The 26271-nt window shown below is 34.2% G+C and overlaps 1 protein-coding gene and 1 pseudogene across 3 annotated transcripts in view; both read left to right on the top strand.

Moving 5' to 3' along the window:
* LOC150104538 (protein ZBED8-like) overlaps positions 1 to 26271 on the top strand; it is a 125711-nt gene that overhangs the window by 50809 nt on the left and 48631 nt on the right. The gene's annotated exons all lie outside the window — the stretch shown is intronic.
* Positions 16184 to 17081, top strand: LOC150104540 (zinc finger BED domain-containing protein 5-like; annotated as a pseudogene).

Genomic DNA, 26271 nt, shown 5'->3' with positions numbered 1-26271 from the left:
TGTGGTATATCTGTATATAAGAGTCATATGCCCTATATAGAAGAGAACTACCATTCCAGAACCTTCAAGGAAGCTGCTATAGTCGCCAGTTCAACAGGAAACCTAAATAGGAATCAGGATCTAATCCTACCTGATATTTGGAAAGCTTTAATTAGATCACTAAACACTAAAGAAATGAACTTTCACCCCAATTACATTATGTCTCTCAACCAATAAATCATTTACCCGCGAAACGCGTATTTTCTCACGCACAGTACTAATTTTGTATGAATTAGAACTGTCAGTTAAAACCTAGTCTGTTACCTTCATATTGCTTACCAATTGTATCCCTGAAGATGCCGATAGCAAAAATCGGTAAAACTAGTCTGATAATAAATATTACTCACTTGACTAACATTCCTAAAAGTGAGTTATAGTTTCTAAGATTTTATCAAGTTTATTTAGTTGAGTTTTGGTGGGATCCATGCTGATAATGTAAATATAGGAAATTTTTCGTTTTTTTAATATATTGTAATGTTGAGAAACGAATTGGAATTCCACACGACTTTACGTAAGTCTAGAACAGTGTTTCCCAAAGTGTAGACGCTTAGCCTAAAGGTAGGCGAAAGGTCTTCAGGAGATGCGATACACTATTATTATATATTTTTTTTAATTTGATTACTTCTCTCTTTGTTATATATATAACTTTCTCTCAGTATTATCAAATATTACCGCAGGTAAGTCGGGTAGCGGGTTTTTTCCTCCAGGAAAATTATGTTTTCGTCCTGCAACCAGGCAAACGGACCAGCAATACACGCTCAATTTACGGACAAAGAATATTTATACACAGGACTAACTACCTTATCCTGGAGTTATGGTTACCAAATCCGAGGATACTTGGAGGGTCGTGGGCGCTTAAGTGCCCGTTAGAGCGACCGATGTTGATTGCTGCAGATAAGTGCAAGTCTGTTTTATAATTCATTTTTCAATAACTTAAAAATATAAAGGAAGTTTTAAAACAAAATATGTCTCTTGGCACGTATGGACTGATCACCGCGTTGCACGATCGCGTTTCCAACTATACGCTAAATTTTATTCGTCTCATTAAACTTTGTTTTATTGCTAAAAATTGAATTTCCTAAATTTTATGTCCATTGTATTCTTATAAATAAAATGTATTTCATAATTTTAAAAAAGTTATATATGTTTGTAATTTATTATAACACAAATGTTAAAAATAAATGCGTTAATAATTATTCGTGTTTGAATGAAACAGTATTATAACTTCTCCCAAATTCTCTTTGAGAGAGGGCTACGCCAGTTACTGAAATTTTAAAAAAAAGGCTAAGCGAGTACTGAAACTTTGGAAAACATTGCTCTAGAAGAAACAGGAATGTTTAACTTTGGTATTTTGGAACCTTGAATGGCTTTAGCAACTTCCAAGTGCAACTTATTTCTTATAAAAAGATGACTAATATTGTTTTCTATATTATGGAGGAGAAAGTCATGATACGGAAAATGGGAATTATAGAAAATCTATGACCTTGAGGACAGATGATGTGCAAAGCATCCCTCCTCTCAGTTGTGAACACTACCTTCTCTTGACGCGGCTAGTTGACGCGAAAGTTGTTGTGACGGGCCCAAAGAGTATTGATAGGATGGATAGCTTTCCTAGTTAGAGAAAATGCCAGCTGTAAAATGATCCATATAGTCATCAAACTCCACCATCTTGCTTATTGGACGCTTCAGTTGGCTAATGCCTTTTATTTCGGTCTCTAGAGCAGGAGGGGGGGGGAGATCCGGTTTTTGTCTAAGTGGTGCTATTCATGTGCGTGCACGGTATGTCTACCGTGGGGGCCTTAAACCTCATTTATTCAAGGGTAAAAAAGCGAAACGGTTCTGCACGGCGACCTCTAGATAGTACTCGAGACCAAACCTAGTGGTAATGCATCCAGAGCATTACCTATCAGTCTCTGCTGTCACATTTTGTGTTAGCCACGCTTGGGGGGGGGGATCTGAATAGCAATAGCAGTAGTATACGTGGAGAACACTTGCGAGGCCATAATATCAGTGAAATTAGGCATTCTCTGTATGGGCGGCATGTCCAAAAGTCAGTTTTTCTCCCTACAGCATGTCTTGTTTTCTTGCAACCAATCACCAAAATAATAAACACAATATCGGACAGCTGTAGTGTTACTGCAGGTCAAACAATTACTTAAAAATGAAACTAAAAATAATTACGAAATTACGAAAAAAATCTCCCCCAAATAATTTCTACATCCTTCACTGACATTCTTTGCAGAAACACACCCACAAGAGATCTACATCACCTCTAGCAGATATCCATACCTGCAGAGGCAGCACTTATGCCTTTTTCCGATCAGATATCCCATACTAGAGGATGTCAAACCTTGAAATCGACTGCTTTTTTTTATTTTATTTCCTACTACAGCTTCAGATTTTATTTTCCTTCCTCCGTTACATTAATCTGCTGCCTGTAGTCTTTATTACTGCTTTCTGAATTGAAATCACTTTGATCTCCGACTCTCTGTAAATAAAGCTTGATTAGCTGCAGTTCACTACCCAACTTATGAAATATTCCTAGGTGATTCAATGTCCATACCTATAATTGGTTTCCTTTTGCATTTCCATTGAGCAAACTGGAATGGATGCAGAAGTATTTGCTGTAACCAATGATCTAATGCAAATAATCAAACTACTGACTTGAATGCTGGATACCCCCCCCTACTTTCCCAAACATTTGATATTTTCTTAACCAGCTCTCCTTTCAAATGTACCATAAAGGTCACCGTTCCTGTCATCCGACAGGAACGGTGACCTTTATGGTACATTTTAACGGTGACAGGAACGTAAACCGTAAATGTAGCTCACAATATGCCATTCACGAGGTCGTGAATGGCATATTGTGAGCTACATCCACGCCAATGCGATGATTCCTGGATTCCTACTCTTCTTTCCGATTATCAGACTACTGCTTCCACCTTACTAATCTAAACACTTTCTCGAAATGAATTATCGAAGTTATCCTCCTTCTAATGAAGGCCGTCATTCCCCCACTTCAGTATAGGCTCATTGTCAGTCTATACTGAAGCACGCGACAAATACGAAGCAAAATCCCATTATGTCTTTGAGAGTCAAATGCAGAAAACATGCCATCTGTAATAAATGGCTTCGTATAAAAAATAAAAAATAAAAAACCTCCTTGATGACGCTGCAACAACACCTAAAGATAAAACTAACATTCTTGGAGTATTCTTCTCTCCTAACTTCTACATATATAAGATCAAAGCAATTCCTTCCTGTCATGCCATAAACATATGAATCCTGTGATATATCTAATTCATTTTTGTGATATTCCTCTCAGTATTTCAGAATTTTCTCAGTGACATTTCCGCAATTCTTCTGCCAGCTTCTCGGTATCTATGTACTACCACGTACTGGTAGTCGAGGAATTAGCCGTTTAAAAATACCTTCCCCTGTGAAAAGTGAAAAATAAGTTACTGGACAATGTAAAACTCGATGGAAATGTACATAGATATCGAGAAATGGATAGCATATTTGCTCTCCAGTCAACACACACACACTGCGCGTTGGAATCTCGCCTTTGGCATGGATGTTTGTGATTACCTTTAGATGGGAGATTCATTCATCGTCTGACATGAGGCTACCTGCCCGCTGATTAGAGATCTGAAGTAGTTTGAAAAAGGTCCATGCTTGTTCTCTAGAACAGAGTTTCCGATTACGTAAAGAATAAATTCAAACTACAGAAAATATATTAAAAACGATAAAATAAAATAAAAAGTTACTTAAATAGTTATTTCAGCATATTTTTAGTAGTTTAAACCAATACAAAGTCAGTTTGGTCAGCTAACTCCGATATTGCCATTCCATCCTGGTTCGTTTGTTATCCAGGTAGACACTTAATAACGAGGGTCACCTTGAGAAGAGGGATGATTGTATATTGGAACAGAAGTCCCAGTCGGTTTTTCCGTTCCTTACAGCTCTTGCAGTTATGTAGGATATCCCTTCAGCGGCCCCTTTGTTTTTTTTAATTATTTTTATTCTGTGTTTGTAGCATTTGCCACCATAAAAGCTATTAGGGAGCGCTGAATTTTGCACTCGGATGCCTTTCTAAAAGATCTTGCCAACATTGTTTTTCTAGATGCATTTAAAAATTCGCCAGCAATTGTCGATGAGAGCTCTACTATTTAATCTCTTTATAAACTCTGAACATTTCATCATACGAACCTGTTAATTATCCCTGAAGCTTGATCATATTTTGAATTATGAATACGATTACACCATCATTTGTATTTCTTTTCACACATCCTATTTTTAAACAGTTTACGAGCTAAAAAGAATGAGGTTAAAGTTAATTCTTAACGCATAGGATTCTCTTAATAAAATTCCTGTAGGTCGTTTTCTTCCAGACGATCGGCGGACGTGAAATAATTCAATAACAATACCATATTTTTTAATTAAGAATTCATTAATGCGTATCCAAAAGTCTATATTTAAACAATTCGCTCTACGGTTATAAATAGATTACTTCATTAATGCAGCGGTTAATTAAGAAAATAAAACAAAAATATGGCTGGAATTTTATTGGAGAGCTTAATTAATGAGAAATGTCTTTAAATAGACTGGAATGAAAATTAAAGCTTTTGCTTTCGAAATTCTTTAGAGATATTATATATTATACGTGTACCAGAGCAACAGGTTGAGATTAATTCGTATTTGACAACTGCCAAACATATCTTACACTAATCATTGTTTTCGTTAAATGTTTTTACAACACTAAATAATTCAAATTAAACACCAATATAAATCTGATGTTTGAATGAATCTGAAGGTGATAATAAATAAAAGACTGAATATTGTGAAAGATAAACTGTTGGGGTGCGGATAATTGTGTTTGCTGGTCTGATTGGCCGAGCAGATAGCATACTCACAGTTTTGAATCCCACCGTGGATATAAGGATGTGTATTAACAGCTTTACGTGGGAGATGAATTTCACCACCGGATGCAAGACCACTACCCCTCTTCGTGGAGGACTAATGTAGCTTGAAAAAAAGAAGTTTCATGTTTCTTCTCTGGATCTAGCAGTTTCCAAATTAAGTAAGAAAAAAATATTGAACAAATACCCTAAATCCTCTAACTCTTTTTTTCCCTTTGGGAAATAAACTATCAATAAACCAAAGCTTTCAGGAGAGCGAGCAGGACAGACAACTGCCACCATCTATTTTCCCTAAACCTTAACCCTTGTATTGTTTTCCGTAATGATGTCAGTTTTATGGCAGTTTTCCAGTGCGGAGTTAAAAACCCGAGTTTTCGCTAGCATATAAACCCTATTTGCCGAATCGCACGACTCGGGTACCACTCGAAGAAAGGCCTACAGAACGTTCCTCTAGTCGGCAACTAGAGGATCGTTATAGGACCTATAATGATCTTTATTCGTGCAGAGCCTAACACTATGGAGGCAAACATCATTACAAGGCTACACAAGCACCAATTGAAGAAATATGAAAAATATAATAGAAAGGGGGAAAAAGTCTTAGGTCACCCACAGTTTTATAGGTTTACAACCTTTTATGGTGAGAATTATATTAAAAAACAACAACAACAACAAGAAAAAAAAAATAACTGTCTCTGCTCATATCTATTGGGGGAAAATATTCCTGAAGAAATGGATCTATGGTATTGTTCTCTATGAATCCCCATGTCCAACCTTGTATATAAATCTTAATAAAAAAATAAAATAATAATCCGTTTATATCCGTAAATAAAATATATCCGTGAATTAAAAAAAAAAACCCGTTTTATGGCTAATTTTGCGGATCTCACTTATGTGCAGGATTTATAATAACGAAATGTTCCACTTTTTTTTTCCGCGATAAAATATACCGGTACAGGAATATATTTGCACAGTTAGTAGATATATCACGCGAACTCGGCATGACTTGAGTCTCCTCTTGACAGTCGGCAGCATGGTTTATAATAGTTGGTTGCTAGTAAAGGATTAATCGTCCTATATTGCCAAATTAGGTATAGAGAAGCCAAGTTACATAGCTCTAACAGACCACCAGGCCTATTACAGCTCTAAGACTTGAAAGGAAATGAGATGGGAACGATTATTCTAAATGCTTCAAATAATAAATTATTTCTTTAATTATTTACGTGAATGTATGCGTCATCATAATATATTAAAGGGATAAAAATATTCAAAGAATCTTTTTATAGAAATATCTTTTTTCCAACTTAATTTTTTTAAATTGTACTTTCTAATTAATATGTTCTCCTAATTTCTTAGTGTTTGAAGAATATCAAAAACAGTAATTGCACTACTAATTAAGCTGATTATAATTAATGTAGGGTAGTTTTATTGTTTACTAATATCTGTGTGTTAATTTTTGCGATTAATTAAAAGATTTCAGGATAGAAGTCACGCTTTAGTCTCAAAGATAACCAAAGTAGCGATAGCTATATTGCGGTGTGCAAAGTTATAAAAATATACTAGCAATTGTCGTAAGTTTATTTCGCATTCTTCTCCATCCTTCACTCTTCTAAACTGTTTTCAGTATAGGATATGCCCTTTGTTTTCAAATTGCTTTTTTTATGAATATGGAAGAAAAAAGTATTTAGTATGAATATTTGTTTTAATCTTCATTATTCCTCTTTAGGCTGCTGACTCTTGAATACGTATTGACATCAATCTTTTTTTTTTTTTTTGCAAGTAGAATGAAGGAAATTTCCGACAGGTACAGTTGACAACGCAAATCAAACAAGCTAAAAAGAATGACAACAAAAATCTCTGAGCTCATAGCAAAAACAAAAAATCCCTTTAGTCATTATCAAATGCTGTTTTACTGTTATATTGTGAAGTCAGGTATAAAGAAGATCCTTAATAAAATTCAGAACTTTTTTCGGCATACGAAGATAAAGAGAAATGTATTCATTTGTATTGCTACTTGTTATGCTTATTATTAAACACCAAATCATCTGATTCGCAGTTCAATACTATATTTATTCGGTTGTTACGAATAAGCTGTTCAGAATAAAATGCATTTTATCGTACGGTATTTCGGAATTATTAAAGGATGCATAGTCATTTCTTAACGGTAAGAATTTTTATGAATAACTACTCAAAGTATTGCAGAAAATTGTAAACGAAAGTAAACAACGAAAAAAGAAAATTCAATATCATTGTGTACGTGGTTTATTTTGTTTTTTCATATTTAACATCCGTAGATGCCGTATGGTCATTCCCGTACCTCACCAGCTTTTGGGAGTGAATTTTTCTGCTGTAATTAATGGTAGGGTTATTGATTCCCTTTCCACACAGAGTGGTGTAGGACAATCACAAACATCCATGCTCATAGTGGAATTCAAACCCGCAACCGGAGAGCGGACACGCTAACCACTCGGCCAACCAGGCCATGGTTTATTGATAAAGCTAAAACTAATGTCATTCATTCATTGATCCTTTTTTCCAAATTTTGTTTATGCAGAAGTAAGCAAATAGAAATATAGTGAGGGGGGAAAAAGCCGAAACTGCTGAATCCAAAACGACATTAAAAGAACAGATATGCTTATGAAATGTACCATATACAGTGTAGAAAGTTTTATATTTGGCTTCCCATTCTGTTAATACTCGTAGTGACATCATCCACGAGCCATTATTAGCGTATGCACCGTAGACACAATTTTGTTTTACTTAATTCTGCCATTAACTATTCTTATTTATAGCGGAAAAATTAACGTGTTTTGCTAATAAATATGAATTATAGCACTACAAAAGTTTCCTTTCCAGTTGTCATTAGCTAATGTCTAATTTGATAACCAAAACTACTACTGTGTGGTGTATATATCCACGATGTGACACATAGATTAAGATATCTCTCATCGCATCTTTAATGTTAGGCTCAATGGCCTGTCACAGTCAAGTAACTTGTCTTTATAGACACCTATTTGCGGTTCATCTTCGATGGACTTACGACCAGGTAGGATATTAGTTCGACAGACAATACTATTTGCATTGTCTGCTATGTCTGTAGATTGTGTGTATTCTTCTAGCCAATTTGAGTGTTTTGCGGTACATGAAAAGACCTAATTTTCGGGCGGAATAGCTCTGCCATCTCCATATGAGACTGACTAACTTACCTTCAGTTGAAACGTCCTTATAAATACAATGAAAAAATTCTAGAATCCGAATGTTCTTCAGGTCCTAGACGTAATTTGAACCAAAGGTTTTTCCAAAGAGCTTCGTCTATACCAAATGTTCTATAGCTTTGTCTATACCAAATGTTCTATAGCTTTGTCTATACCGAATGTTCTATAGGCTAGCTTGTAATTATTTATATAGAACACGGTTTCATTTTGATCAAAAATTAGGAAATATCATAATCAAAATTTCAACTTTATCAATAAAGCTGAATTTTTGATTATTGATATTTCAACTCTTTTCGTAAATACGATCATGATATCTTTGACAAAGTTATGTTATTCAAAAATTCTATTGAAAGTTCTACTTCTGTAAAAGTCTGTCGACTGTGATAAAACTTATAACGCGTTTGTGGCACATTCTTGTATTTGGCTTATGTACTCTAAACATAACATTTGTTTAGATGTTGTTGACGGCTACGAATGGTCCGATTGAAACGAAGATTGAAACAGTTCGACATATTTTGATAGAGATCCTAAATATCGCGTTTCATTACATTTCAACTAGCTAGTAAACAATTGTTGATAGGGCTCGAATCATTTTGCCAATAAAAATGTAGTAAAAATTGAATCACAAGGACATTTTCTTGTGTATCGCAAATTCAAAATGTGTGAAAATTGCATCCATTGTATCCCATTTGTGTCCCTGCAAATTGTCTGACTGAAATAAAATTGTCTGACTGATGGACAGATCAGTCAGTACAGATTTGAAACACCATATTTCAATACAATGCGTCTACTCAGAATCCCGGAATAACTTGCGTATGGACGACCGACAAAAGAACTGTAGATGCATACGCATTTTGCGAAATCCATTTAAAAATAGCATGGAGACAGTACCTAACCTTAAATTGCATCTGATGCAGACGGGCGATCTACGCTCCATTTATAAACCATTGATTAAATTAAAATCATGCATTCAAAATTGCTATTCAAACAGCTTCTTCTCACTTGAAACTTAAACTTCTTGCAATACTTCAATGCCCAATCTATTCATTTTTTGTTTTCGTTTGCCAAATGATGTTTTTGTATTTGATTTCCAGTTTCTTTTTAATTTAACTATTTTTTTGAACACAATGCGCTCTTTCCATTTAGATCTTGTATTTTTATTGATTTTGATTTTAGTGTTTTACATGCATAAGTTAGCATTGATCAGAATACTGATCAATGCGGTTAATACCAGAGGAAAGCTAGGAGAAAAAACTAAAACATATATTTGTTGATTTTCAGAAGGCATTTGAGAGTATCGACCAGAAAGTCATATTAGTAGTAGTGCTGGAATCCTATGAAATTGATAGAAAACTAATAGCTATATTAAGAGATGTCTACAAGAGTGCAGTTGCAGCAGTTAGAATAGGTGATGATTTGTGGAAATGGTTTAGAACAAGTAGTGGTACTAGACAGGGGGGACCCAATATCACATAGCATTTTCATCGCACATTTAGAAAGAGCAATGGATAAAATGAAGGAAGGTGCAAAAGGAATATCAGTACATGGAATGAGAATTAACGACCTAAGATTTGCAGATGACATTGTTATTATGGAAGAAGACGAGAGAGAACTACAAAAAACATTGAAACTGTTAAATGAGGAAGGAAAGAGATTTGGACTTGTCATGAACTTGGAAAAACTAAAGACAGTAGTATTTGGTGAGAAGAACATAAAACAAAAGATACAAGTGGATGGAATTGATATAGAAAATGTTGAACAATTCACTTATTTGGGAAGTAAAATGCCACATGATTTGGACTGTAAAAAAGAAATAAAGATGAGGATTGCAAAGGGAAGAACAAATCTGAAGGCCATGGATAACATCTGGAAAAGTAAAGTGATCAGCCTGCAAACAAAACTAAGAGTGCTGGAAACATGCATCTTTAGTACTGTATGGATCTGAAACGTGGGTAATAAATAAGGAATCAAGAAAAAGAATTTTGGCATTTGAAAGAACTTGTTACAGGAAGATTCTAAGAATAGGATGGCTACAGACAATCACAAATGAAGAATTCTATCGGAAGATACAACCAAAGGAGAATCTAATGCAGAAGATTATAAAACGAAAGCTGCAATTATTTGGACACATCTGCATAATGAGTTAGGACCAGAAGATAAAGGCATTCATGTTTAGTATTATGGATAATGTAAACAGAAGAGGTAAGACCACGCAGAGAATGGATAGACAACATAATGGACTGGTGTGGAATGGATGGACAGAAACTGCGACACTGTGCACTGGACAAAGAAAGGTAGAAGAAGATAGTGAAGGAGGCATCGGACACCAACTGGCAATGAGCCCATGGTTCGTGATGATATAAATATATCTTTGATTGTTTTGATGGTATATTTCTTGATGCTAGCACCTTCAATTCACTTTCGGATACTTAAAATAGTATGCAGACATGAAGGTTTTTAATTTTTTTTCTCATCCTTTTTTTTATTATTCGATACGAGAAGTCGAATAGGTAGATAGCTAGTTATCCAAATTTGCATTAATAACGTTCATTATATTTCATCATTATGAATTCTAAAAATTCTTTGATATTCAAGCATTTTACAGTCTATTCCTTCATATTTATCTTTGTTATCAGCGATAGCAAATTCTGCATAAAAACTATTTCTGATAAATGTATAATGCACATATCAGCATTTTTAAAATTATTTTTTACTACAAACAATTCATTTTGATAATATAATGCTACGTATAACAAACAAAAGCGAATATCTAAGTTTAGGAATACGTGCTACGACAAACAAAAATCAATCAAAATTGAAAAGTAGGTGTTAATTCAGGTGCGATTATTGGTAACTATAATGGATTTTATACTGGTGAGATAAAAAATTCACAAGAAAGAAAGCACATTCTCATGTTAATACTATATTTATAGCATAATCATCTACAATAATTTATCACCTATTACTATAATTATAAATGACGTTGGTTTCCGATTTTGTTTTCTGTAATACTATGTTACACCTCCATCTGAAACTTGGAGATCCAATTATGATATTTGCACTCTCCTCTTAGTTGTATATACGATTTAAATTACAGAGAGCTAGTTATCTGAGTGTATAAAACTAATGGTTTCCTGGATGATTGATTGTTGAAATTCTGCTGCCACAAACACACAACTTTCATGATGGAAAAGTATCCACAAAGAACGTGTGTATTTAACTTCTAGAATTTTAGGAAGATTTAGCTGAGAGATTTCAGGCATTGTTATTTTTGGAAGTCAAAAATAAGTGTCTGACTCCTTATTTTTATTTTAACTCTTTCCTACCTTTTCCTAAATGTATACTAGCTGGAAAAATGGAGGTGAAGTTAGCCCTTCCTCTCCCCGCAAAAAAACGAAAGATTAATTTCTTTTTCTCTCAATACACTATCTTTTTGAAAGAGGAATGTAACCCAACCACGTTTTCCAAAACTTAAAATATTCTCCATATAATGCATTCAAACTGTCTCGTTGTGACGTGATTTCGTTTTTACGTCATTGCAGCTCCATTACAAAGCATTATAGATGGCTACATAATGGTCAATCATGATAAGGATGTTTCCAGAATGACATTTAGAGATTACATTATCAGACAAAAATGGTCAAAATGAACGACACATTCTCTACTTTAATCCAACTCGACTTCAGGTTTGCAGAAGAAAACTATACTTTGGTAATAGAGCCGTACAATGATTACTCATCGCTGTGCATTCTACTTTTTCTCGGAAAACTTTTAACAGCGATAACGCTGAACGTGATATGCAACTGTCTTCAATGTCTAGCAAGTCAATGGAATACAGAGATAACCAGTAACATGTTTGTTCCACAGTTAGGTGAAAAAGAAACTTGCAATTTCACTTCCTCTATTTGTTCCCATTTTTTTTCTCAACTCAATGTTATTTTCATGCAAATATTTTTCTTCGTTGCATTCTCCCACATTCAACATAGAAATTGAGAGAATGCAACGTAGAAAACTATTCTCTAATGCCAATTCTTATTTGGATGCGTTGTTATCAGACGATGTTGTCAATGCCTAGTTGATATATAATTACAGACGACAGATTTTACGAGTTAGCATTCAATTTAGGAACCAATACTACCATTTTTTATATGTATATATTAGCGCTGCACACGAACGGTCCGAAGATCTATGACACGATACTGCTGTGTGTGTGTGTGGGGGGGGGGGTCAAATGAGTACCAATAAGTACAATTGGAAATATTAGATTAAAAAATAAATACTAAAAAGAGATGCCAATTATTTCGGTTAATTTATAACGAAAATGGATTGATATGAATAATCAGTACACATGGATATAGTCTTAAATTGGATACAGTGTTTTCACAAATTGCTCAAAGATTTCAAAACATGTATAAATTTTATAAGGTGTAAGCTCGAGTAGAAACCTCCCTGTTTTTAGCACTGGGACGGCTCAATTCTTTCTGGTCTGGACTCGAGGTATAAAGCATTTGTATTAGATTGGAATGCAGTTATTATGCACTCACAATACAGATGCTGATTTCGATTGAGATCCGATAATCCAGAAAGCCAAAGAAATGTGTAACAACATCCCTTATGCAACAGGAACTATTTCAGAACAATCTGTTTCCTGTATCATAATGCATTATGTTGCTGCTAGCATTAACTGCTACCAGACGGATGAACTATGAGTACGAAAAGATGCACCAAGTCAGCGAGAAGGTTTAAGTAGACATGGTGTCATTCACACTGCTCCATAAGCATCGAAAAAATTAGGTCTCCTGATTCCTTGTGTCAAGAAAACACTGTCTACGCTTCACTAGCAGCGGCAGCTTTTAGTGTCATACCTGGCCCGATTGGTCCATCGATCTATACTTCCGATTTAAACACTTGCTCTACCGTCATCGTGGGACCACGTGGACTGGAATTCGTCGGATTGGATATTCTTTTTTCCGCTCCCGAATTGTTCCAGACTGATTTAGAGCTCATCTTTAGCATTTTCCTTACACAAGTATATTACATAACACTATAGCTTCATGAGCATCCAAATAATTGTTCCCCCCCCCCGCTCTGTTGAAGGTAACCCTCACTTAGAATATTCTTCTCACAAATAGGTTGGCACTTTCCCAAAAAAAAATCGCCTTAAAAATGCTTAATGCTGTTTACAAAAGTGGATAACCCTTCTATCACAGACAGTCTTCTACATGGCCACTACCGAACCAACTTCTTGTGGATGGACATATTTCACTTCATTTACCTCTGGAATATTCTTTCTTGGATTGTTTGATTGCTTTTCCAAGGATTGCAATATCTCGATGTTCAAGCAACATGTCAATAAGTGTCGTATTTTTCCTTATTTCTTAATGGATACTCCAAAAACACAGCCAAGAAGATATTATTTTTGGATAATCCTCCAAGGGATCATACCGTTGACTGGGTACAGCTACCGTGTCCTATTTAAAATATAAACCTTTTCTCGACAGATTAAGGTAGTGGTTCTGAAATTTTTTTTAAGTGATTTCACTTTTTTTTTTGTAAAAAAATTCTTACGCTTCGCAAAACTTTTCATAAAACAATATTGATCTAGAGTTTTCTTAGCGTATCTAACAGTAAGATGTTCTTACATCTCTTTTATAGTACACAATCAAAACAAACTAAAAGTCAAATAGCGCACAGACATATTTATTTTAAAAATTACTTTTAATTTTCTAACTCGGTGTATTAATGACAAGGGAGAGAAAGAGAGAGAGAAACTACTTATTTCTTCCATATAGGTGTTTGCAAAACTATAGTCTTTTTCGGGTTATCTTTGAAGTAGCGGAATAAGTTACATTTCCGGCTTTTCTTACCATTCTTACTATAGGCTTACGCTGCATAAAATAGTTCCTTAAATTTTTTACGTTATCACATCGTGTGTACCTTTGCATATAATTATTTTACTGCTTCCTTACTTTCCAATGCTAGAATTATATATTTCTTTACTTCCAAGATAACCTGGAAAAGAGTATAGTTGGTTTTTGTTATTTCTAACGTACTGTTCAACAACTGATAATAAAAGTTCCCCAGTGCTCTTAAAATACACTTAAGAAAATAATTACAAGAATTAGAAGCATTTAATTGTCATTACTGTAAAAAAGGGTTGACGATGATATTCTCTGAGTAACCTGACATTGTTGAGCTCGTTTATGTATTACAGAATCATGGGTGAGTAACAGGCTGACAAGTTGTAACTCAGGTTTCTATTGAGATGCCTATGGTTCACTATAACTTCTGTCACTTATAATATTTTTGTGTGGGGATCATATATAAAAAAATAAAAACATATCAGCAAACTTACAGCAGCATGACTGTGTGTTTGTATTATATATATATATATATAATACAAACTATATAATAAATATAATAATAGTAATGCTTCATGAACAGGACACTGTTCGACCCGTAAACATTATCTCATTACATCTCACCGCGTTGATAGCTAGGGTGTGCGGTTACAAATATGGACACTTTTGAGCCCTTTGAACAGACGTACAGATGCATCTACAATAATAGGACAATAATAACAATAACGAAATAACAATAATAGACAAAATCCAAGAAAGAAGACTGCGATGGTTTGGCCATGTGCGCAGAATGGGAACAGAAAGACTACCATCTAAAGCCTTGAATACAACGATGGAAGGTAAAATATCCAAAGGACGGCCCAGAATTAGATGGATAGACAAAATAAAAGAGGACCTGAAAACCAAATCACAACAAGCGACACCAAACTGGATAGAATTGTTCGGACTCTCCCGGGACAGACAGAAGTGGAAAGAGTTTATTCAGCCTCATCATCATCCACATAAATGATGGAAGAGAGAGGAAGAAGACAGTTGCCTCAGCAGGTCAAAATACTTAGTTCCAGTGGTTTTAAACCACCCAGAAGGCGAGGCAGGTTGTATTCTGAGACAATAGCACCCAGAAATCAGTGGCTGTGATTGATTATTGTGTCAACCAATCCAACTGAACGTTGTCATTTGTCATGAGATGCTGTTTTTGTTTTCTGAATTCCATCTGTTTGCGTGCGTGAAGTATGAACTGACATGCTTAGGACACCGATATAGACAAGTTTTTCATATATATATAATTTTTCTATAAATAATTTACAACTTTTTTGCCCATATTTACAATGGGAAACAGTGTTGATGATCTATTGAATGCCCTGTTTTATGCCAGAGCTTTTGCGGATTATATGATTGTAGCTGAAGATGGTAAGCTCGTCCTCCTCTTCCAAATTTACTGTTTTCTAATCATTAAGATGAGCGTTGATGCCCTATGCACTCTTACAATTTTCATACATCGATTAAAATGCAATTATGCCGTCAAATTGACGCGAATTTTGTACGCAGGTTGCATAAGCTACGCGACAGCACACCCAACCGAAATGGGCACGCAATGCCACTGATATTATATTATATTATATTATATTATATTATATTATATTATATTATATTATATTATATTATATTATATTATATTATGAGTTCCCAAAGTGGGCAGCGGGATTATCTAGGGGGGGGGGGGGGGGCACTAAGAGGCAAGGGTGCGCGGAAGTGTGCTGCAAAATGCTATAATGTGCAATAATTAATTGCTGCTGTTTTATTATTATTGTTGTTGTTATTGTTGTTTCCAAGACATTTTTCGTTGTTTTCCATGTTGTTGTTTTCCAAGACATATACTGTTGTTTCCAAGACATTTTTCAAGTTTTTTTGTTGGTAATTTCTAAAGTGGTCCTTTTTTACATTAATAGTGTTGAGTGTATTCTAATGTATTTTCTCATATTCTTGTTTACTCAACAAAAATGTGAAGCTTTTAGCTATATAAATGTTGTGTCACAGTTTGGCAAATTATAGGTTATGTTATATTGTGAGGATATAAAGATAAAGATTATTATTTACAAAAATTGCTTTCAAATATGTATGCACGCTTATTTCTGCATGTTCCACAATAGAAATGGCAGATGCAGATACGTCAAAGAAGAAATGTAGGCAGTATAGCATTGAATACCAAAAAATGGATGCATACCAGCACCAACAAACCAGCAGCTGCCAATGTGCCTGTTATGTGAAAGGGTCTTCTCTAATGAGGCCATGAAGCCTTCCAGAATAATTGAATATTTGAAGAAGGTACATCCTGAAAAGGTAAATAAGAATTTAACTCTTTCAATCTCTCCGAAACAAATTTCAAAAGCGACCAACGGTTTCAAGCATGTTTTGCAATGCTTCACAATAAAACACCGATGGTTTGTGTGCATCGTACAACATTTCATTGTTGATCGCAAAGTCTGGAAAACCACATACAATCGGCGAGGAACTCATCCTGCCAGCTATTAGTGTGGTTCTGAGTACTGTTTTACATAAGTCACCATACGACACAATCAAGACGATCCCTCTCAGCAACAATTCTGTGCAAAGGCGAGTAGATGAAATGGCTGCTAATGTTGAAGAAACATTATGCTGCATATTAAGGACAATAGACTTTGCATTTCAACTGGACGAGTCAACTTTACCAGGCAATGAATCTTTGCTTTTAGCTTATGTGCGTTTTGTAAAGGAAGAAAGTTTGGTTCAAGAGTTGTTATTTGCAAGGCTACTAAATACATACACTAAAGGGGAGTCAATATTTCGTGTTGTTGAGCAGTTCTTCAAAGATAAGGAAATCCCACTACCAACATACTTTCTTGTGCAAGTGATGAGCACCATCAATGACAGGTCGCTACAGTGGGTTTGTCACCTACTTGAAAAATGCTGTACCAAATATATTTACCATTCACTGTATCATTCATCGCCAACATCTGGTTGCAAAAAACCCTCAGCTATCGCTTGCACAACTCACTACACATTGTCATTAGGGAATAACATTAAAGCCCGTGCTCTCAATGATAGACTTTTTCGAGAGCTCTGTGATGAAAATAATGAACATTTTGAACGTTTGCTCTCCATACTGAAGTTCGTTGGCTGTCAAGAGGCAACTGTTTGAGACGGTTTTATGATCTTTTTGATACCGTTGTAGAGTTTTTTGAAGACAAAATGACTTTTCCCAGTGAACAACTCAAAGCTATCAGGCATGATGTTGCTTATTTATGAGATATATTTGAAAAATGTAATGAAATTAATTTGCAGCTGCAAGGCAATGATATCAATCTAATCAAGGCCAAATCTTCTATCTCAACATTTATTTCAAAGTTAAATCTGTCATGAGCTCTACCAATTTCCCAGCCTGTCCGAGTTAGATGGAAAGCGTAGGTTGCAAACTGATGATCTGCAAGTTTACTGTGACAATTTGAATATGCTGCATGAAGATATGACTGAGGATCTACTTTCGTTGGAAGTTCCAGATTGGGTAATAAATCCATTTTCCGATACTGAGGTGGTGGGAGCCATGGAGGAAGAACTAATTGAGATACAAAATGACTTTGAGCTGAAGCCAAAATTTAAGAAATCTTATCAAGAGTTTTGGTTGCAGAAAGAGATCTCTGCTCGCTATCCTTCACTGTGGGGAGTGGTTAAGAAGCTCCTCGTTGCATTTCCAACATCATATTTTGGAAATGCAACGAAATAATTTCTTTCGAAACAAAGAAATAGACTCAACGTGGAGATTTAAGACTCCTGCTAAGTGATATTAAAACTAGACATAGGAAAACTGGTATCATTCCATGAAGCCCATCCATCACATTAAGGATTTTCTGAACTTTCAAGCCAATAGCTGCTGTTGAATAGCATTATAATACAATATTTTATTAGATTTTAATGTAAAGTTGCTATTAAAGTTAAATGTTTTTTTTTTTTGGATTTAAAATAAATCCAAATAAATAAATAAATTTAAAATAAATCCAAATAAAAATAAATATCAATTTTAAATTAATAATTTGTTTTAAAAATGTTATTACCGTTCCTTCTGGTGTGTGAATCGCTTTTCTGAATGTAGGATGGGGTCAGGTAAGGAAGGGGAGCACTGACGATGGGTTTATGGAGTCGAGGGGGCGGTGGCCGGAAAAAGTTTGGGAACCACTGTATTATATTATCTTCATTTATAGTTTGAATATCAGTTTTCTAAAAATATATTTTACACCAGGAATGAAATATTGCTGATAATGAATATTAACGCATTATCACAGTCGAAAAGTGTGAAAACTGCCATCGAATGGCATAGCGTTTTTCAGGCTTTTAAAAGCATGAAATATTTCACTACACCGATTCTATAAGAGCTATGATTTATTTTTGTTTATTATGCAAGTAGAATTCCTGACACGTTCTGCTGATAGATTTTTTTCAGACCATTTTAAACAAGCGCGAGGAAAATTATTATCATCACTTTACACCTCCCTGCAGTCCAAGGACTCATTGAGGGAGGACACTCCGCTACACACACACACATACATCCATCTGTCTTCCCAACCACTTAACTCTTCACCACACACAACCATCATCAACGCCATCCACCATCCATCACCACCACCAGCATCCTTTATCTGTAAATTGTTTGTGTTATGAAGCCCGATTTGTCTCTACACGGGACGAAAAACCTGAGTTTCAGGGGAAAAAAAGCTATTTTGGTATGAGATCGGCTCTCCGACCTTTAAATGAAAAACCCATATTCCTCTCTTAATGACGGGAATCGAACTTAGACATTATATATATATATATATATTTTTTTTTAATTTATATATTTATATATACTTTTTTTTTAAATTTATTTATATATATATATATATATATATATATATACTTTTTTTTTTTAATTTATTTATATATATATATATATATATATATTTATTATTTTTTTTTAAATTTATATATTTATATATATATTTGCCGCAAATATTTTCGCCGTAAGACATTTTTTTAAATAATTAATTTTTGTAAATAATCAATGGATGATAAAGGTATTATAAAATCATTAAAAAGGCAAATCTTTATTAAGATGAATGTCAGTGATTCATAACATAATGAAATCATTTAAAAATTGTGCAAATTAAAAGAGATGCTGCGTAAATAATTAACTTTTTTTTTTTAGAAAAAGCGTTGGTAGTTGCTTTCTCGAAGTCAACCATTAATGTTTCGGGATCTAAGGATGAACGTAAGCCCTTTAAGGCACTGAATAATCTGCTGTGAGTTAATTGTGATTTGCCAGGAAACAAAGCAAAAAGCCGCCATGGAATCCTTAAGGGTCTCATGCCAGTCCCAAGCCTGGATAAAGGAGGAGGGTCGGTCAGATAAATGTCGATGCTCTGACCGTAAAGAAAAAACACGATTGTTATCTGATGCCTATACGATCAACAGCTACAACATGCCAGATCGGACGTCGCCTGAATCAACAAGGTCCGCGATACCAATCGAGCGATTCCGTATCATGCTCATTACCTGGTGGTGAGATATCTACTTCAATTTTTCAGTCAGTTTCCGAACGTTATCTAAATCTACTTTTTTTTTCCATATGACTCACTACAGTATCTTGTCCACCGCTGTAAAATTTTATCTTTATTAATCAATACTTTGCCTTTTTCGTCTTTAATTATGGTCTGTTTTGGTTGCCACCTTCTATTAATGGTTCTAATCATTTTGTATACCTTCTTTGTTTTATGCTCTCCATAGTGCTGTTCTGTATTATTGCATTGGGCTTCTAACCATTTCTTCTTATCCATTCTAACTGCTTTTTTTTTCACCTCATTACACTTTCTTCTATATTGCTATTCTATTTGTTCTGATGTATCCCTTCTTATCTTCAACATTCTCTTCTCCTGTACTAACTTCAGTGTTTCTTGTCTAATCCTTAATTCTTGCTGTATCTCTTGTATCTCTTAGTTTCTGATGATGGGGTTTATATTTTCTTTTTAATTTCAACGATGTTTGCATTCACTAAACTATGATCCGGGTCTATATCTGCTCATTGAAATTGAAATTCGACACTGCTGTACTGATGTTATCCATCTGCTTTTAATCGTAATCATATCGATCATGTTCTTGGTTTTCCCATCATTTGATCGCCACGTCCATTTTCTATATCCTTTTTGTTGGAATCTTGTGTTATAGATCATCATCTGGTGATCCACAGCAAATTCTAACATTTTTTCACCTCGTTCATTTCTTTCTCTGAAACCATATTTTCCAATGACGCTTTCCCAATCATCATTATCTATTCCGACGTTGGCATTCCAATCTCCTTCAATAATTAGTACATCTTGCTTTGGTATTGTTTCTATTGTCTCTGTAAGATCTTTGTAAAATAAGTCAATATCCTGTGCTGTCAGATGTGGGTGCATATATCTCTGGACTATTGATATATATTAAATGCGTTTGCTTGAAATCTTGCTACTATGATTCGTTCATTGACTGGTTTGTAACCTAACAGTGCCTTTCTACCTTTTTTTTTCTATTAAGAAGGAAAACAACTCCTGCTTCGTGCTTGGTGTCATGCCCTTACCATATGACTTCGCATCTATTTATCTCTCCTGCTGATGTCCATCACAACTCCGCCAGTCCTAGTATATCACACCGATATCTCTTCGTTTCCTCGCGAAGTAATTCTAGTTTTCCTGACATCCAAAGTGTCCGTACATTCTATGTTCATACTGATAATAGTTCTGTTAGTTTCTGTTTCTGTTTCCTTTCGGTATCCCACTTTTCGATCCAACCCCGATCGCTCGATTGGTATCGCGGACCTTGTTCATCCGGGCGACGTCCGAGCCGACATGTTTTAGCTGTTGATTGTATAGGCATCAGATAACAATCATGTTTTTTCTTTACGGTCAGAGCATCGACACTCATCTGACCGATCCTCCTCCTTTATCCAGGCTTGGGACTGGCATGAGACCCCTAAGGATTCCATGGCGGCTTTTTGCTTTGCTTCCTGGCAAATCACAATTAACTTACAGCAGATTATTCAGTATCTAAAGGGCTTACGTTCATCATTAGATCCCAAAACATTAATGGTCGACTTCGAGAAAGCAACTATCAACGCTTTTTCTAACATATTTACATCAACAACTATAACAGGTTGTTTATTTCATATGGAACAAATTCTTTATTGCAAAATTGTTGCCATTGGTTTGAAGTTACGCTATCAAACAGATGCTGAATTCAACACGAAAATTAAATGCTCCACAGCATTAAGCATTTCTTCCAATGAGTGATATTACTGATGGATTTGTTGAATTGCCGATCCGCAGCAAAAAGTTAATTATTTACACAGCATATCTTTTAATTTGCACAATCACAATTTTTAAATAATTTCATTATGTTATGTATCACTGACATTCACCTTAATAAAGATTTGCCTTTTTAATGATTTTATAATACCCTTTATCATCCATTGATTATTTACAAAAATTAATGCAAAATGTCTTACGACATAAATGCTTATGGCGAAAATGTTTGCGGCGAATCAACGCTTTTTCTAACATATTTACATCAACATATATATATATATATATGTTGATATATATATTTACATCAACAATATATATATATATATATATATATATATATATTATCTCTTAATTTTTATTAATTTTTACCTGTAATTTCCAGTTGTTGTTTTAGATACTTTAATGTTTATTACTATTCTTTTCCTTTATGAATACCTGAGGAAGGCTGTTATAAGCCGAAATTAGTTGTATTATTCTCATTAAAATCTTTAAGTCAGTAAATCTATGTTTTACAATGTATCACAACAATCGAGTAAAAGCCTATGATCACACACACACACACATATATATATATTTTTTTTTTGATTTTGAAAAAATCAACTTCTTCAAATACAAAGAATTATATAAAAAATAACAGAAACATTATAAAATAACAACAACAGATCTAATATAAAAAACTGTAGTACAGTTTAAAAAGGAAATCGCGCTGAAGTTCCAAATTGAAGTTAATTACGTGCGTGAGCTATCACGAGATTTATAGAGAATAGAACGTTAGCTTGAGAGAGCGCTGGCTCGGGTCCTATTGTAGGATATGTCTCTTTTGTGTTCTTCAGCACGTAAAAGGACAGATTTAGCAGTCTGACCGTAGTATGGTTTGCCACATTCACAAATCATCTTGTAAACTCCTGGATAAACGGAGATTAAAAATGAACTTAGTTTACTAAAAAGGACCTTTCTCAACAATGGCTTCACTCTTAAGAACATTGAAATATTTATCTCTCATCGTCGTTTACCTACTATTGAAGATTCTTCTTCCCCAAGAGCATATATATCTTTGCCGTACATCAGCTCCTCTCTCCCAAACTGGCAAAAATTCTTAAGAAGTTCAATATTAAAACATATTTCAGTACGTTTCCTAAATTTCGCTCCATACTTAGTAGACCTAAAGTAAAACATTTCTCTCTTCAGTATCCAGGAGTTTACAAGATCAAAAATTTAGAATTTTAATTTTTAAATTGTTGTTGTTGTTGTTGTTATTATTATTTATGTTTTATTTTTGGGTAGAAAGTATCATATTAATTAAGATGTCGTTCAAACTAAAAAAATCTGTAGATGTATATCCTATACTCTGTTAAAAAGTATAGGATATACATCTGCAGTAAATAACAAACAATAGATATTGTCATATGAAACGTACGCGCGCACCCACACACAAAGAAAGAATAAAATTCTAATTTTTATTGAGTGCCATGAGAAGCCGCTTAGCGTGTCGCATTTCTCCGCCACTGCTTTAAATAATCCCACTCTCAATAAATACATGGGTCGAAATACAGAGAAATTTAGCTGGACTTTGCCAAATCGAATTTACAAAATTAGATATCGCAATTGTCAAGGGTACGCTGCGTAATTCTCATGACGAAAGGAGTCTTTTGAAAGAATGGAGAAACAGAAAACCGAACGACTAATAGTCATGCCCACCCATGAAATGGAAGAGTAAAGACCAAATTACAGTGTTTAAGCATTTGATAGACATTCTTATCAAGTACGCCAGGAATATCTGTCGAAAATGTCAAAAGACGAAGCGGACAGTAATCCACTTATAGCCTCTTCGTAAATTCCATAACTCCATAAGTTTAATCCATCTATCTGCTTCTTGCTGTTTGTTAAAACAACAACATTTTTGTCTTTTTTCATGTGTTTTCTTTGAGAAGATGTCGTGCTTTATTTGTACCCGATAATTAGAGAAACATACTCCAGCATATAATACAATAATTTCATAAATGAAAAGATAATATAATTAAACAGTTGATTAATTAGGCAGAAACATCAGCGTACGTATAACTTAGAATTTTTTTTTTAAATATTGGAACTAGTATTGTGAAACCCCCTGATATCCGTTTTTTTTTTTTCAATACTCAGGGGCATCTCTTCAAAATTTGTATATATATATATATATATATTCTCGATTAGCTACTTGTAACGTGTGAGCAGTTCAGTTAACTTCATTACAAGTTACTCTGTTTCCCATTATGTAAAGCACTTTTCCTTATGATATCTCACATCGGTTCCAACTTATCAAGAAACATGGTCCAGCTATCTCGATACGAGCTGTTGGGTTCCCTCCGGGATCTTTTCATGTTTAGCTTCTTCCTACTGAAGGAAACATTAATATATGTCGCGATCGGTATGTGAAGTGAGCAGTTGCATAATGTAGGATTATACTGATTTTAAGAAGTTTATACTCTTATAAACTTCTTAAAGTTTAATAAGAGTATAAACTAAAAGTATAATATATTATCCAACATATAGTAAAATTTGATTATACAGTTATTTGTTGTTCATTGACACTGAATTACAACAATAAATAATGCCATAATTGATTAAAAACCGTGCAAACAATAACACATGCTGCAAAAATGTAAATAATCATGCATATAAGTAAAAATTATTCACATAAAACCTATAACTTTGTTCTTTTTTTTTTTTGATAAAATGTTTAAATTATCAGCATATTATTATTAGTCTGTTTTTTATTTCGAATTATTTCGAACTAGAGGAAATGAAACATGAAGGGCGTCATTCTAAAAAGACTGTCACAGCATTAATGCAAATTAAGACAACACAATATTTTAATAAAGCAGAAAATAACGAAAACCATAATACTATTTCTCCATTTATTTGTAGACGTAACAGTATTACTTGCCTCTGAGAGAGAGAGAGAGAGAGAGAGTACTTGCAGTGGAATGAATAAAAATCTTTCTGAATCTCTATTGCTGAGTAAATTTTTATTTATTGAGTTTTTTTCATTTCAGCCGCTATTGAAATCAATTTCAACCTTTTAATGCTACTCGGCATATTTTTATAGATAGATTTTTCCATTGCCTTTATAATAAATCGAAAATAACAGATGCTAAAATGTTTAATAAATTTAATGTCATCGATTTCAGTGACTTCCTCCATACAATACCAGTAGCAAGCATTAGTATATTTAAACATGCCGATTTAATTAATTACTATATAATATGCATAATATACTATGTCAAAAAAGGACGTATTTTTGTATAGGAATATGGACTCGGTTGGATTGATGGACTAGAACAAATTAGAATTACTACTGAAGCCAACCGTGTTTTAACTGTGAAGTGCCAATGTTCACCCGCGCACAAAAACTGCTATCTCTCTCTCTGTCATTTAATTTTATTTTGTTAATCGTTGCATTGTGTGCTATAAACGAAAGCGCGCTATTAATAGGTAGTTTTGCTGTAATATCGTATAACATGATAATGAGTGTTTGTCTGTTTTAGGAATCTCTTACACCGATTTCATACGAGTATGCACTCAGTATAAGAGATTCGTATACAGTATACATTTAGTATTTTAATTTTTTTTTAATTTTTTAGTATTTTGGTGATAGTTAGAAAAGGTGAGGTGGTTGACTAATAAAAGTTGAGAATTGTGTTTCATTTTTTTAGCTTACAATTAAAATAAAGTAAACAGCATTAAAATGGCATAAATCTTTACGTTACACAAGCGTAACGTGTAATAAAAGTATTAAGAAAATCAGTAATTAAGTGCTTTTTTTTACTTTTATTACACATCTAAAGCAAAACGTAGTTTTTATTATTTTTAGTTTCTCACTTTTTTTTTTCTGTCCTTGCACTTAAAGAAATCATTATCTCGTGTCATATGCAGAACTAAGAGCTTTTCAGAAAGCAAATTAGATGGCTTCATACAAGGAAGGAAAAGTTTTTCTTCTCGGAAACTCGAAGTCCACTCCGTACTCGAAACAGAACAACTTGGAGAGTGTGTATACGCAATCAACGTACTGATTCTTCTTATGGTGTTAACTGGTTCGGCGTAATGATCCTGAACTTTAAACGTGTCAAAGGTTATTTTCAATAAAAACAAAATATTGCCCATTTTTTCCCCGTCAGACTTACTTGCATCTAGCACCGAATTCCTGGATACTTTAAGAGCTACCTCCGTTGTTGTAATAGTTTCATTTTCTTATCCATACTCACTGATTTGATTGTCATCGTCATCGATTACAGTATGGCTATAAGGAGCAGCAACGACGCCCCTATTTACTGACTGTTTATTAAATTTCTATGACAGTGCAGTTTCTTATTTTGATTGCGAAATGAAAGTGGATGTTATTTATTCTCTCATTTTATCATGTGTCTCAGTATTTATATTACAAACGGCACCCAGTGAAAAACACTAAGGCATCTCGTTTATTACTTGGTATCTGAGTGGTTTTAAAATGTTCCATTATTAAAAAAAAAAAAAAAAAAAAAAATCCAACTGCGCAGTGGCATAACTGATTTTGGGTCTCCTCTGCACTCTCTCTCTCCCTCGCTCACAACATGTTTTCGATTTACTCTTTGAAACTCGGAGAATTTTTTGCTTGACTTTTCAGTGTCTTTGGACCTGTCTGAATTCTTATTCATCCCCCCCCCCCTTCTCCTCCGTAAACATTACTTTGTAGAGCTTTCAGGTATCATAGTTCCATATTTGTTACTAAGATTAGCTTGCTTTTACGGAATTACTTATAACCGAGGATTTGTTGCAGTTGAGCTAGTTTCGATCTTAAAAATATAGGGAAACAGTTGAGAAATGAAGGAAATAAAATCCGTTATAGAGGCCAATATAACCGATGTTAATAGTATTTTTT

The sequence above is a fragment of the Typopeltis vanoorti genome, chromosome 7, assembly GCF_054136105.1.
Source record: "Typopeltis vanoorti isolate ZY-2024b chromosome 7, IOZ_Tvanoo_1.0, whole genome shotgun sequence".
In the NCBI taxonomy this organism is placed as follows: domain Eukaryota; kingdom Metazoa; phylum Arthropoda; class Arachnida; order Uropygi; family Thelyphonidae; genus Typopeltis; species Typopeltis vanoorti.
The sequence above is the reverse complement of the archived record's forward strand: the minus strand, read 5'-3'. Positions and strand labels throughout refer to the sequence as shown.